The sequence below is a fragment of the Rattus norvegicus genome, chromosome Y (assembly GCF_021556685.1).
Source record: "Rattus norvegicus strain SHRSP/BbbUtx chromosome Y, alternate assembly SHRSP_T2T, whole genome shotgun sequence".
Taxonomy (NCBI): Eukaryota; Metazoa; Chordata; class Mammalia; order Rodentia; family Muridae; genus Rattus; species Rattus norvegicus.
In genome coordinates this window covers 72,285,373-72,300,043 of record NC_141555.1, presented here as the reverse complement: position 1 = coordinate 72,300,043, position 14,671 = coordinate 72,285,373, and the positions used below count along the sequence as shown (strand labels likewise).

At 40.6% G+C, this 14,671-nt stretch overlaps 1 non-coding gene across 1 annotated transcript; it reads left to right on the top strand.

The window, feature by feature from the left end:
- Positions 1–12,652: 12,652 nt before the first annotated feature.
- Positions 12,653–12,759, top strand: LOC134484527 (U6 spliceosomal RNA). The gene has a single exon (XR_015647485.1). It is a non-coding gene; the product is annotated as a U6 spliceosomal RNA (small nuclear RNA).
- Positions 12,760–14,671: the final 1,912 nt, after the last annotated feature.

Genomic DNA, 14,671 nt, shown 5'->3' with positions numbered 1-14,671 from the left:
CCAGGATGAGGGTAAGAAAGATTAAATTGATGGGAACGTGGAAGAAAGACTAAAGAACACATGAGGGAGTAGAGGACACAGAGGGATGAAGGAATTCCAAATGGAGTTCTCAAAAAGTGAAGCAGGAGACCCAGGAAGCACAGAAAGGGTCTAGAATGAGTTGAACTTGGGCTGCATCCATATTGGTCTCTTTGGTTCCTTAAAAAACAGCCAAGACATCACTACAGAAGGTGGATGTCAGGTGGAGGCTTCCTCGGAGGACATTTTGATGAGGATAACTCAAGAGTAGTGAATGCCAAACTCAGTTTATATCTATTGATTCCTGAAAGTATCATAAAGCCCATTATATTATATTAATTTAAATGTAATTTAAAAGGGAATATGAGGATGCCATGACCTTCTGTCAGGTGTTACCTGGATCCTGTGTTTAGCTTCCCTGAGCACGTTAGACTCTGTTGCATCCTGTAATATTTTTTGAGGTCTCGGCTCAATGCCCCTAGATGACCACAAAGAGCTCCTGCACTGGCTTGTCTTGCCTGGCTCTCCTTCGACTGGATGGCTTCCTACACACCTGTGGGCCCTGTTACCCTATCTAGCCCCAGGAAGTTCCCGTCTTTTACTCACATGTAAGCTTATCCTCAGAAAACTCTTGATGGTGCCTCCAATGTAGAGGTGCTGAGCTTTTTCCTATGCCATTTGCCGTGACATTAAAATGCTTTGCGGTTCCTGACCATGTAGCTCTCTCCTCCGGAGAAGCACCTGTGCACTCCATTGGGTCTCTCTGAGCCACATCTACACTCCAAGAGTGTCTTTGGAGAAAACCTTATCTTGGACTCATTCATTGCTGTTTCTTCTCTCAAGAATACTTTTCTCACTGCAGGACTAGAAAATACTTTCTATCGTTGATTAATTCTGCTATTTGGGAGTTTTTATACTGGCTGGTTTTATGACGGTTTTATTGCTGCGAAAAGACACCATGACCAAGGCAACTTATAAGGGACAACATTTTTTGGGGGTTCTATTTTTTGGAACTGGGGATCGAACCCAGGGCCTTGTGCTTCCTAGGCAAGCGCTCTACAACTGAGCTAAATCCCAAACCCCAAGGGACAACATTAATTAGGGCAGGCTATCAGGTTCAGAAGTTCAGTCTATTTTCATCAAGGGAGGAATCATGGAAGTGTCTAGGAAGACATGGTGTTGGAGAAGAAGCATATCACCCAAACATTGATATGCTCCCTCCAACAAGGCCACACCGACTCCCACAAGGCCACACCTCCTACTTGTGCTACCCTTCCCATGGGACAATCACATTCTAACCACCGCCCTGATTTTATGCCAACGTGACACAAGCTAGAGTCATCTGAGGGCACCTCAGTGGAGAACATGCCTCCATAAGATCCAAGTGTAGGGCATTTTCTTAGTGATTGGTGGGGTAGGGCCCAGCCCACTGTGAGCGGCACCATTCCTAGGCTGGTGGTCCTGGGTTCTATAAGAAAGCAAGCTAAGCAAGACATGAGGAGCAAGACAGTAAGCAGTGCCACTCCATAGCCAATGCCTCAGTTCCTGCCTCCAGAATTCTGTCCTGTTTGAGTTCCTGTCCCAACTTCATTTTGCTGATGAGCAGCAATGTAGATGTGTAAGCTGAAGAAACCTTTTCCTCCCTAACTTGCTCTTTGTTCACGATGTTGCTTTACAACAATAGGAACCCTAAGTAAGACAATTACTTATAGAAACAGTGTGTCTAGTAGAGCCTCCGATGCTTACCTCATAACCACAAATAGAGACGTATAGACACTTTGTTTTAATTTAAAGTAAGACTTGCTCATGTACTGACCTGTGACGTTCTAGTTTGCTTCCTTCTCTCTGTGATGAACGCCATGATCAAAATAACTTGGGGACGAAAGGGTTATTTGTCTTAAATGTTACAGACCATCACTGATGGAAACCAAAGCAGGAGCTTGAAGCAAAATATCACATGCCTTCTCATGTGTCTGCTTCAGCAAAACATCCTCTCCTAACATAGCTTCCAGAAAAACATCCTGTGACACAAGTGAGTTTCCAAAGGAACCAAAATTTTTCCACTTCATCTACCCTTATCTCAGACTCGGCCGTGATATCACAAAACATATAATAGCCGTCTTGCAAGTCTCTTAGGCCTCAGCTCCATCATCCGCTGGAGCTTCTGCAATTGCACTCCGTGAGACTCAGCCCCTTTAGTGAGCACAACCTTCAGTTATCCCCGTAAACATTGTGCTCTCTCCATCTTTGCTCTGAGCCAATAGCTGTCCAACTTCCAGCCAACTCAGCTGTGACCAGAAAATCCCTCATCAAGAAAGCCAATGAATTTGACTTGATTTTTTTTCCCTGATGGAACGGAGTGTTCTCCCTGCATGGTTACAATGGTGTCTGAGCCATCTGTAACAAAACCCACTACTGTTAAGATCAAAGTAACAGGAACTATGACAAATATCAAATCACAGGACAAGCATCACAGTTGTCCAAGTCTTTTCTGCAGATTTATTGAAGTATAATTTACATATTTAAAAAATCCATTTATTTCAAGTGTAATTTAATGATTTTACAGCAAAATTTATATCTTCCTTCCCTTTTTTTAATACTCATTTCCCACTATTTCATATGATATCAAAGTCTATTAAAAGAACAGAAGTGAAGTCAGGAGAAGGACCAGAGCGGGAAGCAGGATGTTCTTGATTTGCTAAGACGACAGATACATTGGCAGAATCATCGGGATAAAACCACTTGGGTCTTCTCTTAGCGTGCAGCCTCCAGTCAAAGGGTTTAAAGTATTAAGTTATGGGTCTTTCTACATCAAATCCAGACCTGACCTGCTATGGTCAGCATCACTTTTGGCCACTTTCATGTTAATCCCATTCATCACTCTTACAAGGTGCCTAGAAACTCACATAGTAAACAAACTTATTTTGGTTCATGGTTTCATAGGTTTTGGTCCATGGTCACATGAAGATGAAAGCGGCATGGTAGAGCTCAACTGCTAACCTCACTGGCATCCAAGAAGCATCAACACAGGAAGAGACCAAGGACGAAAAAACACCCTCCAAGACATTTCCCAAATGACCAAGTCCCTTAATTTCCTATCTCCTAGTTTCCTGCCACCTTCATACACATCCATCAACAGATGAACTCATTGATTACAGCCCACAGGGTCCAATTGCTTTTCATACTCCCACCTTTGAACATTGTACTGGGACAATGTTTATCTTAAACTCATAGGGTAGGGCCAGAAGGTTGTGTCAGAGGTCATAATGTCACACACACTAGAAACAGCTTAGTAGGTTTCTCAACATCTCCTATTTCTTTCTGGGACTGAGCTACACCATGTCTGCATTGCAGCATTTTGTCTGGGGTGAGACACCGTCAGCAGTCAATTGTAAAGATGCCCCCCACCATGTGTGTGCTTGAATGTAAAATGGGACATCTATAATAAAGACACAAACGCATTTACACAGACTCACAGAGAGAGGCAAAAAGGGAAAGAATTGAGTCTTAGGAACCCTCAAGGAAGAGGGAGTGGAAATATAAGATACAGATGTCAGGGAGAACCAGAACAAAGCAGTGTCTTCTGTACACGACAGGACCACTATCTGTCAGCCCTAGCTGACAGGAAAGGGAGAGTCAGTTTTCTACAAAATATACCTGGTGATAAGCTGGCCAGGCTCCAGGGGCTTGCCTAATACCCATGAATTTATGGGCAGCATACATGACTTGAGTGGGTTATTAAAGAGGGGAGAAAGAGAGCTTGAATTTGCGAAAAGGGATTAGGTGGGGATGGATCTGGGAGGAGTTAGGAAGAGATGTGAGAAGTAAATTCTATAATTGTATAATGTACAAAGTTCTCAAGGAACTAATAAAAGTGGTTTTTAAAATACCATATCTGTACTGAACACATACAAACCATTTTTCTTGTCATCTCCTAAATAACAGACATTCGTGATTTCATTCCATTAAGTACCAAAGTAATGCAGATATTATCTAAAATGTAGGAGGATCTGGGGAGACGGCAGAGGGGTAAAGCCAAGTGTGTGGTCACACAGGCCAACACCAGTGCTTGGTATGGGAACAAGAGGATGACCGGGGCTTCCTGACAGTGAGCCTCACCTCAGGTTCAGCAGGGGACCCTGTCACAAGGGAATACAGTAGGTAGTGAAGAAGAAGAACACCCTCTACCCTCCCCCAGCCTCTGAACATACATGTCTCTATGCACACACACACACACACACACACACACACACACACACTTACACACACATATAAATATGACGAGAGTATACAAGAGGCTTGCATAGGTTATACGCAAATGTAGTGTCATTTTATCCAAGAACCTGTGGACTTTTAGATCATTGGGAGTCCTGGGGCCAACTCTCAGAGGACACCATATATCTCCTTATTGTGAAAACGATTCCTTTTTTGAGTGTGTGTCAGTGACTCCACACAGTTCTCCTCCTCTAGGTTCCTTTGTGTGACAGAGAATGATCTGGAAATACTGAAACAAATATAAACTAAAGGCTTTGTTGGGATTTCTAGGCTTGCGTTAAAATCATATTTATCACGTTTTATTAAATGGAACGGAAATCTTCAGCTCCCAGCAACAATAGACTCAATCAGTTTGGCTTCTGTTTTATCCCATTATGAATAGCATTTAATTGCACATCAATAGCTCCCTATGCTTTGAACTAAATCAGGATGAAGGGATATGTTTTCGTAACCCCTATGTGGATAATCAAGTAGAAAAGGGGGAGGTATGATGCCTTTGGCTTATGAGGGAGAGATGGCTTGATTGTAAACTTGTTATGCAAATAACCCTAACCTCTGAGAAAGGAAATGTAACAATAAAATATACTACCAAATGGGATGGACTCTCATTACTTGATTTCTTTAAAAAAAAAAAAAAAACACACACACACACACACACACACTTTAGGATTTTGAATAAGTGTGACCCTCAGAGGTTCAAATATTTGAATGTGTTTGGTTTCCAGTTTGTGGATTGTTTAGAAAGAATTGGGAGTTGTGCTTTTGTTAAAAGACATGTGTCAATGGGAGGTGGGGTCCTTGAGATTTCAAAAGCACACAAGGCTTCTCTCTCTCTCCCTCCCTCCCTCCCTCTCCCTCTCCCTCTCGGTCTCCCTCTCCCCCCCCTCTCTCTCTCTGTCCCCCTCTCTCTCCCTCTCCCTCTCCCTCTCGGTCTCCCTCTCGGCCTCCCTCTCCCTCTCAGTCTCCCTCTTGGTCTCCCTCTCCCTCTCGGTCTCCCTCTCCCTCACTCTCTCTCTCTCTGTCCCCCTTTCTCTCCCTCTCCCTCTCCCTCTCGGTCTCCCTCTCCCCCTCTCTCTCTCTCTCTGTCCCCCTCTCTCTCCCTCTCCCTCTCCCTCTCCCTCTCCCTCTCGGTCTCCCTCCCGGCCTCCCTCTCCCTCTCGGTCTCCCTCTTGGTCTCCCTCTTCCTCTCGTTCTCCCTCTTGGTCTCCCTCTCCCTCTCTGTCTCCCTCTCCCTCACTCTCTCTCTCTCTGTCCCCCTTTCTCTCCCTCTCCCTCTCCCTCTCCCTCTCCCTCTCCCTCTCGATCTCCGTCTCCCCCCCCCTCTCTCTCTCTGTCCCCCTCTCTATCCCTCTCCCTCTCCCTCTCGGTCTCCCTCTCGGTCTCCCTCTCCCTCACTCTCTCCCTCTCCCCCTCTCTCTCTCTCCCTCTCTCATCTGGGGAGCAGAATGGGAGCCCTCAGGAATTACTCCAGCCATGCCTGCCTGCCTGCCAGCCTGCTGTCATGGTGTCTACCACGGTGGTCCATGGACTCACCCTCTGAAACTGTAAGACCACAATTAATATGTTTCCTTTCATAAATTGATTTGGTCACGGTGTCTCTTCACAGCAATAGAACAGTAAGTAAGGCACACATCTTTCTGTCTATTTTTCTAGTCCTTCTGTATTTATTTCATTAAAGTAACCTGTTGTCCATTGAACAGTTTTATGAATAATTTTCAAGTTTAAAGACAAATAGTGCCAAATAGGAGTGCACTACTAGGAGGTTTGGCATTGTTGGAGTGGGTGTGGCCTTGTTGGTGTAGGTGTGTCACTGTGGGCATGGGCTTTAAAACCCTAACCCTAGCTGCCTGGAATTCAGTCTTCTAGCAGCCTTCAGAGGAAAATACAGAACTCTCAGTTCCTCCTACACCATGCCTGCCTAGATGCTGCCATGCTCCTGCCTTGATGATAATAGACTGAACCTATGAACCTATAAGCCAGCCCCAACTAAATGTCCTTGTAAGACTTGCATTGGTCATGGTTTCTTTTCATAGCAGTAAAATCCTAAGACATACATACATATATAAATATACATATACACCTAGGTTTACACACACACACACACACACACATACACACACACACACACACACATACACACACACACACACACACACACACACACAAACACACACACACACACACACACCATTTACAGGGATTTTAGAGCTAGCCAGGGCCCCTGCAGTTTCATTGGTCCATCTGATACACCTCTCCATGGAACATGTCTCTCTCTGTTTCTTGTTCTAGGAAGTACATGGACAACATCTGCAGACTCGCTTCATTTTGCTTTATTCTCCTCTTCAGCCTTAGAAATCTCAACTTACAGAGAGGGGAAGATGGGAACTTGGTTAGATAGCTCTTTTTTTCTATGGGTAGCTTACATCTCAAGTCATAATGGGAAAATAAATATAACGAGGGATAATAATAACCATCCAAACCGTGATGGGAAGTCCATATCCGTTCCCCTTAATGAATGTCAACTTTGAAAATTGGAATCCACAATGAGATGAGACTTTTGAAAAATCCTAATTCTCAGGCAGTCTTTGGTATTTCTCTTTCCCTGAAAAGGAACACCACTTGAAAAAGACAGACGGTAGGTTGCTTTTGTCCACAAATCGAATCAGAAGCATTTGAAAATGAGCATAGAGGGGGCTCACCCCATGTTTACCAAAGAATAAAGAAATATGGGGGTGGGGGAGACATCTAGGGAACAGTTGTTGCCTTATTGGTATTAAAAAAATCCAGAAGTCAAGAAATAATATTTGACAAAAGAAAAAAACTAGGTTTCCATTAGGCAGCCTTCCTTTTACTCATGGAAAGAGGGGGGTGGAGCAGGCCAGTCTGTAGATAACTAAAGTCATTCCCATCTAAAAATTAAGAATAATATGGATTGTTAATGGACTTGAATAAAATTAGAGATTTTAGCTTTCAAAGGGAAAAAAAAAACTGTGTTCCAGAGAGAGAGAGAGAGAGAGAGAGAGAGAGAGAGAGAGAGAGAGAGAAAGGAATGTCCAAACTCATACTTGATTCTTTCAATAAACCTACTGGTACCTCATGTGTTTGTTGTTATTAGGATTAAAATGCAAGTTGGATATCTCAACATAAGAGTATAACGTGTGGGGATTTAGCTCAGTGGTAGAGCGTTTACCTAGGAAGCGCAAGGCCCTGGGTTTGGTCCCCAGCTCTGAAAAAAAGAACCAAATAATAAAATAGCAATAGTAACCTGAACCAAATAATAAAATAGCAATAGTAACCTATCAATGAAGTACACAATAATTTATTTGCATGAGTGCAGCAGAGAGAAGGATTATAGGATAAACAAGAATTGGAAAGCAAGATGTCCTTCCTTCTGAGGACCAAGACCAGGAAACCTGAACTACATAAAAATCTGAGACAAGTTTTCTGAAGTTTGTTCTTTCCTTCAATCATGGGGCTCCTAGTGAAGGAGCTCAGGTCTCAAGAGTTGGCAAAAATTTCCTTTATTGCTGAGCCAGGTCAACTGCTGAATACCTCATTCATGGAGCTGAAGAAACTCTGTATCTGTCCTGCTATAATGTGTATATATCTATGTGTCATTCAGATAATGGGCACTTTACTGTTTGTTTGAAAGCAACAGTTTGTCCCTGAAGAGACACAGATTCTTCTTTCACACATTATTTCACAAGCTGATGGTGGGTCTCATAAGTGCATTCCGGGATTTGCTTTACAATAATCATTCAGTGATCTGGAAGAAACACTTTATAATGTTGTGAGATCTACTAGAACAATATCAATCATCTTTTTCCCTTCCCAGTTTAATACTGAATCATTCTCCACAAAAGGTCTGTGGTCTCTGATGAAGACAGCATCTCCACAGACTAGTCTGAATATTGTTCTTGGCTGTGCATTTATAATACATCAATGTGATTTCCTTACCACTTTCATTCCCAGGAGAGTTTTTCAATTCACTTCAACTGATGGGTCTAATTTACATCATCACCCAGGATGAGTTTTGAGAGTTTTGCTAAAAAAAATAAAAAAAAAAATATGAAAGAAATAAAATAAAGGACAACTGCAAGCTTATCTCACCAATTAACTCAGAAATCTAAAGTGTTAGTCAGCGGAAATAATATTGGAAATACTGAGATGATGAAGTCTCAACTAGAAGCACTTCTCTCTCCCAGATATTAGTGAAAGATACAAACTGCACTATTGGTATCCAAAGCCTGGAGGAGTTTACTCTGAGCAGAGTACACAATTCTTGTCTTTCCCTTCTTACTTAGGACCTTTTTATAATTGTCAAAAAGAATAAATGCCATGAGCTCTCAGGAAAACATGTATGACCTTCCACACACTTGGGTTTTGGAATAAAGAAATGAATGATATAAAATCTCTGACTTCCAGGAGCCATAAAAACTGCGAAGTCCAGATGCTTCTGAGAGGCTCGCAGCTCTTGACTCCCATATGTGGAAGGCTCAGATCAAGTCTATCTCTTCAGTGATCCTACTCAACCCCTACCCAGGACTCACTGAGCTTTTCCAAGGACCACAAATTTCTTCCTTTTTCTATATAACGACAGAAGACCAGCTTCCTTCTCCCCATCTCTGATCTTTTCTTCCTCTTTCTTCTCACTAACCAATGGCTCGTTATTCTGAATAACAGGCCAGTTAGTAAACCCTAGAATTCCTGAAGGAATATCAGAAAGGGAGTTGCAGTCACAACAACACTTGTGACATCACAGAAGAAGCTAGGGATCTCCAGGATACAAGAGATTTTTCAGGGCCTAATGATGATTTCACTGAGAACCGCCATGGCCTACCTGCTAAAGAGATTTCTTTATATTGACCAGATTCTAGGGTGCCCTTTCCAGGAGTGTCTCCTGTGACACAGTGGAAACCTTTATGTAGAACATCTCTCTAAAGCTAGAGAGTTCTCTTTGCTTTATTAGTGGTTCCATGCTCTGAATGGAGAAGTTATTCAGGGGCTTGGCATGTGTAGAAAATATCTAGGAACATGGGATGTAGGAGATTCTTCTGGATAAGAATTTTATTATCAGGTCCATTCTTGTGACAAACAGTTCAATTTCCTAGGTTCTATCTCTTTCCCAAAGGCCATTGTTTCCCTACAGATATTTAATTTTGTGGATTTTGCATTTCATTTTGTAATTGTTCATTCCTTGATCGGGGACTTTATAGATATTCCTGAATGTGTACTCACAAATTCCGTTTTCCAATTCTAGTTTTTTGCAATGATTTTCTCAACAAATCTGGCCAAGCTAAAGAGTGAATGTAATAGTCTAAATATTGTGTACCTACTTCAAATGATAAACTACCAAATTTTTATTTTATGCAGAAATTACCTGACATCAGTAAATCAAAGACAGCATGGACTATAGAATGTGGTTCTGTAGTCCCATTAGATATCATTTCTGGCATATCTACCTTCCTGTGTTCCAAGGGTGAGACTTCAGGCTTTTGGATGTTTTACCATGATTCTTTCTTCAGGCCATACAAAAGATACAGGATTATGGGAAGAGAGAGGAATGGCTTGAGGTGCAGTAAAAGCTCAACTTCAAAAGGCGCATAAGAACAGGAGGGAGTATATTTGGTATTGTCTTTTGTGGGTTCTCCATTCTTGACCTAGGACCTCAGAATCCATGTTAAAATTTCAATTAACTTCATAGACATATAAGCCACCAAATATATATACATATATATATATATAGATAGATAGATAGATATAGATATAGATATAGATATAGATATATAGATATAGATAAAAGACATAGAGATAGAGATAGAGGAGAGATAGAGCTAGAGAGAGAGATAAATAGATAACGATAGATAGATTGATGATAGATAGATAGATAGATAGATAGATAGATAGATAGATAAATAGATAGATCAGACACCAAAACTAGACACGATTAAGATTAATAAAGCTAAGAAGTGCATGTTGCCATTAACAGGTTATAGATCTTCCCTGAGAGACACAACTAGAGTATGTCAATTACAGAAGTGAATGCTAGTGGCAAACCAGAGAATTGTAAACGGATCTCTTGTTGGTAAATTTTCAGAAAGGATTACAAGAGCTGAAGAGGCTATCAAACTCATCAGAAGAATAATGCCAATGAACAAGAGCTTTCTGGTACTATACTGATATTCAAAGACTGTACATGGACTGACCTATTGCTCCAGCTACATATGTAGCAGAGGATGCCCTTGTTGCACAGCAAAGAAAGGAGAGGCCCTTGGTCCTCCCTAGGTTTGACTCCCAGTTCAAGGAAATGTCAAGGGGCAGTAAGGGTGGTTTAAATGTAAAGGAAGGGAAACATTTAGGTCTCTTATGGAGAGGAAACTGGGAAACGAAATAACATTTAAATGTAGATATACAAATAACCAAAAAGTATTAAAATTAGCTTAAAATTAAAAAAATAATGAAAGAAATAAAAGTAAATAAAACTGAAAAGTAATCAGACATATTGATTCAGAAATCTAGAGGGATACTGTCAGGGAATGGTAGTCAGCATAACAGTAGTGGAAAGACGGAGATGATGAAGTCTCAACTAGAGTCATTTCTCTCTCCCAGTTACCAGTGTCAGACAGAAACTGCACTTTAGGAATCCAAATCATGGAGGAGTTTACTCTGAGCTGAGGATGCAATGCTTGTCTTTACCTTCCTCCTTAGGACTACTTTTTCCTTCTGGGAGAAAAAATAAAAGCCATGCACTCTCAGAAAAAAAAAAAAAAACTGTACCTGTCCGAACACCTGGCTTTTGGAATAATGAAATTAATGATAAAAAAAATCTCTGACTTCCAGGAACCGTAACAAGCAAGGAAATCCAGATGCTACTGAGAGGCTCCAACCTCCTGAATCCCATATGTGGAAGGCTCAGATCAAGGCTATGTGATCAGTGAACCCTCACAACCCTACACAGCACTCACTGTGCTTTCCCGTGTACCACATATTTCTTCAGTTTTTTAAACTAAAACAGAAGGTCAACTTACTTCTACTCATTTTTTTATACATCCTCTTTTTTCTCTTTCCAAAATGGCTGTTTGCACTGAAATAGAGGCCATTTAGTAATCCCTAGAGGTGCTACAGGAATATAGGTGATGCAGTTCCTTGTGACATCAAAAGTTAGGGCTCTTCAGGGTACAAGAAATTTTTCAGGGAGGGCCAAATGATGATGTCACTGAGAACCGCCATGTCCTACCTGCTGAACAGCTTTCCTTACATTGACCAGATTTGAGTGTGGCTTTTCCCGGAATGTCTACTGTGACACAGTGGAAACCATTACGTACTAAAGCTCTCTACAGCTGGAAACTTCTCTTTGCTTCATCAGTGGTTACAGGCTCTACATGAAGAAAGTCAGTTAGGGGCTTATATTGAGTAGAAAAGATCTAGGAACACGGGATGTAGGAGATTCTTCTGGATAATAATTCTATTCCCAGGTCCATTTCTGTGACAACAATTTCAATTTCCTATGTTTTTCCATTTTCCACAGGCCATTTTTTCTCTACAGACATTTAATTCAGTGAATTTTGTATTTTATTTTCTAATTGTTCATTCCTTGAAAGGGGACTTTATAGATATTCCTGAATGTGTACACAAAAGTTCTGTTTTCAAATTCCAGTTTTTTGGCAATGATTATGGCAACAATCGTGGCCAAGCTATGAAGAGAATGTAACAGTGTAAATATTGTGTACCTACTTAAAATGATAACCTCCCAAATTTATATTATATGCAGAAATATAACTGCCTGAATAAATCAAAGGACAGCGTGGACTATGTAGTCCCATTACATATCATTTCTGTAATATTTACCTTCCTGTGTTCCAAGGGTGATTTTTCAGGGTTTTGGATGTTTTAAAATGATTCTTTCTTCAGGCCAAAGATAAGATACAGGAGGATTGGCAGGGAGGGAAGAATTTGAGGTCAAATGAAATCTCAACTTTATTAGGCTCATAAGAACAGGAGAGAGTCTACTTGGCATTGCTGTTTGTGGATTCTACATTCTTGAAGTAGCTGCTCAGAATCTGTGTTAAAATTCCACCTAATCTCATAGCTGTAGGAACCACACACACACACACACAGACACACATATACACACACATATATACACACACACACACACATATATATATATATATATATATATATATATATATATATATATATATATATATAATCCGCCACCAAAACTAGACAAGATTGATGAACCTAAGAAGCACATTCTGTCAGGAACCAGATCTTCCCTAAGGGACACACCAAGAGCATTTCAAATACAGAAGTTAATGTGTTGTTGCAAAAATATAAAAATAAAAAGTAGTCTTTTGTGCTCGCTTCGGCAGCACATATACTAAAATTGGAACGATACAGAGAAGATTAGCATGGCCCCTGCGCAAGGATGACACGCAAATTCGTGAAGCGTTCCATATTTTTAAATCAACCAAGTAGAAACAAAAAGGACCATAGAAAGAATCAACAGAACCAAAAGTTGGTTCTTTGAGAAAATCAACAAGATAGATAAACCCTTAGCCAGACTAACGAGAGGACACAGAGAGTGTGTCCAAATTAACAAAATCAGAAATGAAAAGGGAGACATAACTACAGATTCGGAGGAAATTCAAAAAATCATCAGATCTTACTATAAAAACCTATATTCAACAAAATTTGAAAATCTTCAGGAAATGGACAATTTCCTAGACAGATACCAGGTATCGAAGTTAAATCAGGAACAGATAAACCAGTTAAACAACCCCATAACTCCTAAGGAAATAGAAGCAGTCATTAAAGGTCTCCCAACCAAAAAGAGTCCAGGTCCAGACGGGTTTAGTGCAGAATTCTATCAAACCTTCATAGAAGACCTCATACCAATATTATCCAAACTATTCCACAAAATTGAAACAGATGGAGCCCTACCGAATTCCTTCTACGAAGCCACAATTACTCTTATACCTAAACCACACAAAGACACAACAAAGAAAGAGAACTTCAGACCAATTTCCCTTATGAATATCGACGCAAAAATACTCAATAAAATTCTGGCAAACCGAATTCAAGAGCACATCAAAACAATCATCCACCATGATCAAGTAGGCTTCATCCCAGGCATGCAGGGATGGTTTAATATACGGAAAACCATCAACGTGATTCATTATATAAACAAACTGAAAGAACAGAACCACATGATCGTTTCATTAGATGCTGAGAAAGCATTTGACAAAATTCAACACCCCTTCATGATAAAAGTCCTGGAAAGAATAGGAATTCAAGGCCCATACCTAAACATAGTAAAAGCCATATACAGCAAACCAGTTGCTAACATTAAACTAAATGGAGAGAAACTTGAAGCAATCCCACTAAAATCAGGGACTAGACAAGGCTGCCCACTCTCTCCCTACTTATTCAATATAGTTCTTGAAGTTCTAGCCAGAGCAATCAGACAACAAAAGGAGATCAAAGGGATACAGATCGGAAAAGAAGAGGTCAAAATATCACTATTTGCAGATGACATGATAGTATATTTAAGTGATCCCAAAAGTTCCACCAGAGAACTACTAAAGCTGATAAACAACTTCAGCAAAGTGGCTGGGTATAAAATTAACTCAAATAAATCAGTTGCCTTCCTCTATACAAAAGAGAAAAAAGCCGAGAAAGAAATTAGGGAAACGACACCCTTCATAATAGACCCAAATAATATAAAGTACCTCGGTGTGACTTTAACCAAGCAAGTAAAAGATCTGTACAATAAGAACTTCAAGACACTGAGGAAAGAAATTGAAGAAGACCTCAGAAGATGGAAAGATCTCCCATGCTCATGGATTGGCAGGATTAATATGGTAAAAATGGCCATTTTACCAAAAGCAATCTACAGATTCAATGCAATCCCCATCAAAATACCAATCCAATTCTTCAAAGAGTTAGACAGAACAATTTGCAAATTCATCTGGAATAACAAAAAACCCAGGATAGCTAAAGCTATCCTCAACAATAAAAGGACTTCAGGGGGAATCACTATCCCTGAACTCAAGCAGTATTACAGAGCAATAGTGATAAAAACTGCATGGTATTGGTACAGAGACAGACAGATAGACCAATGGAATAGAATTGAAGACCCAGAAATGAACCCACACACCTATGGTCACTTGATTTTTGACAAAGGAGCCAAAACCATCCAATGGAAAAAAGATAGTATTTTCAGCAAATGGTGCTGGTTCAACTGGAGGGCAACATGTAGAAGAATGCAGATCGATCCATCCTTATCACCCTGTACAAAGCTTAAGTCCAAGTGGATCAAGGACCTCCACATCAAACCAGACACACTCAAACTAATAGAAGAAAAACTAGGGAA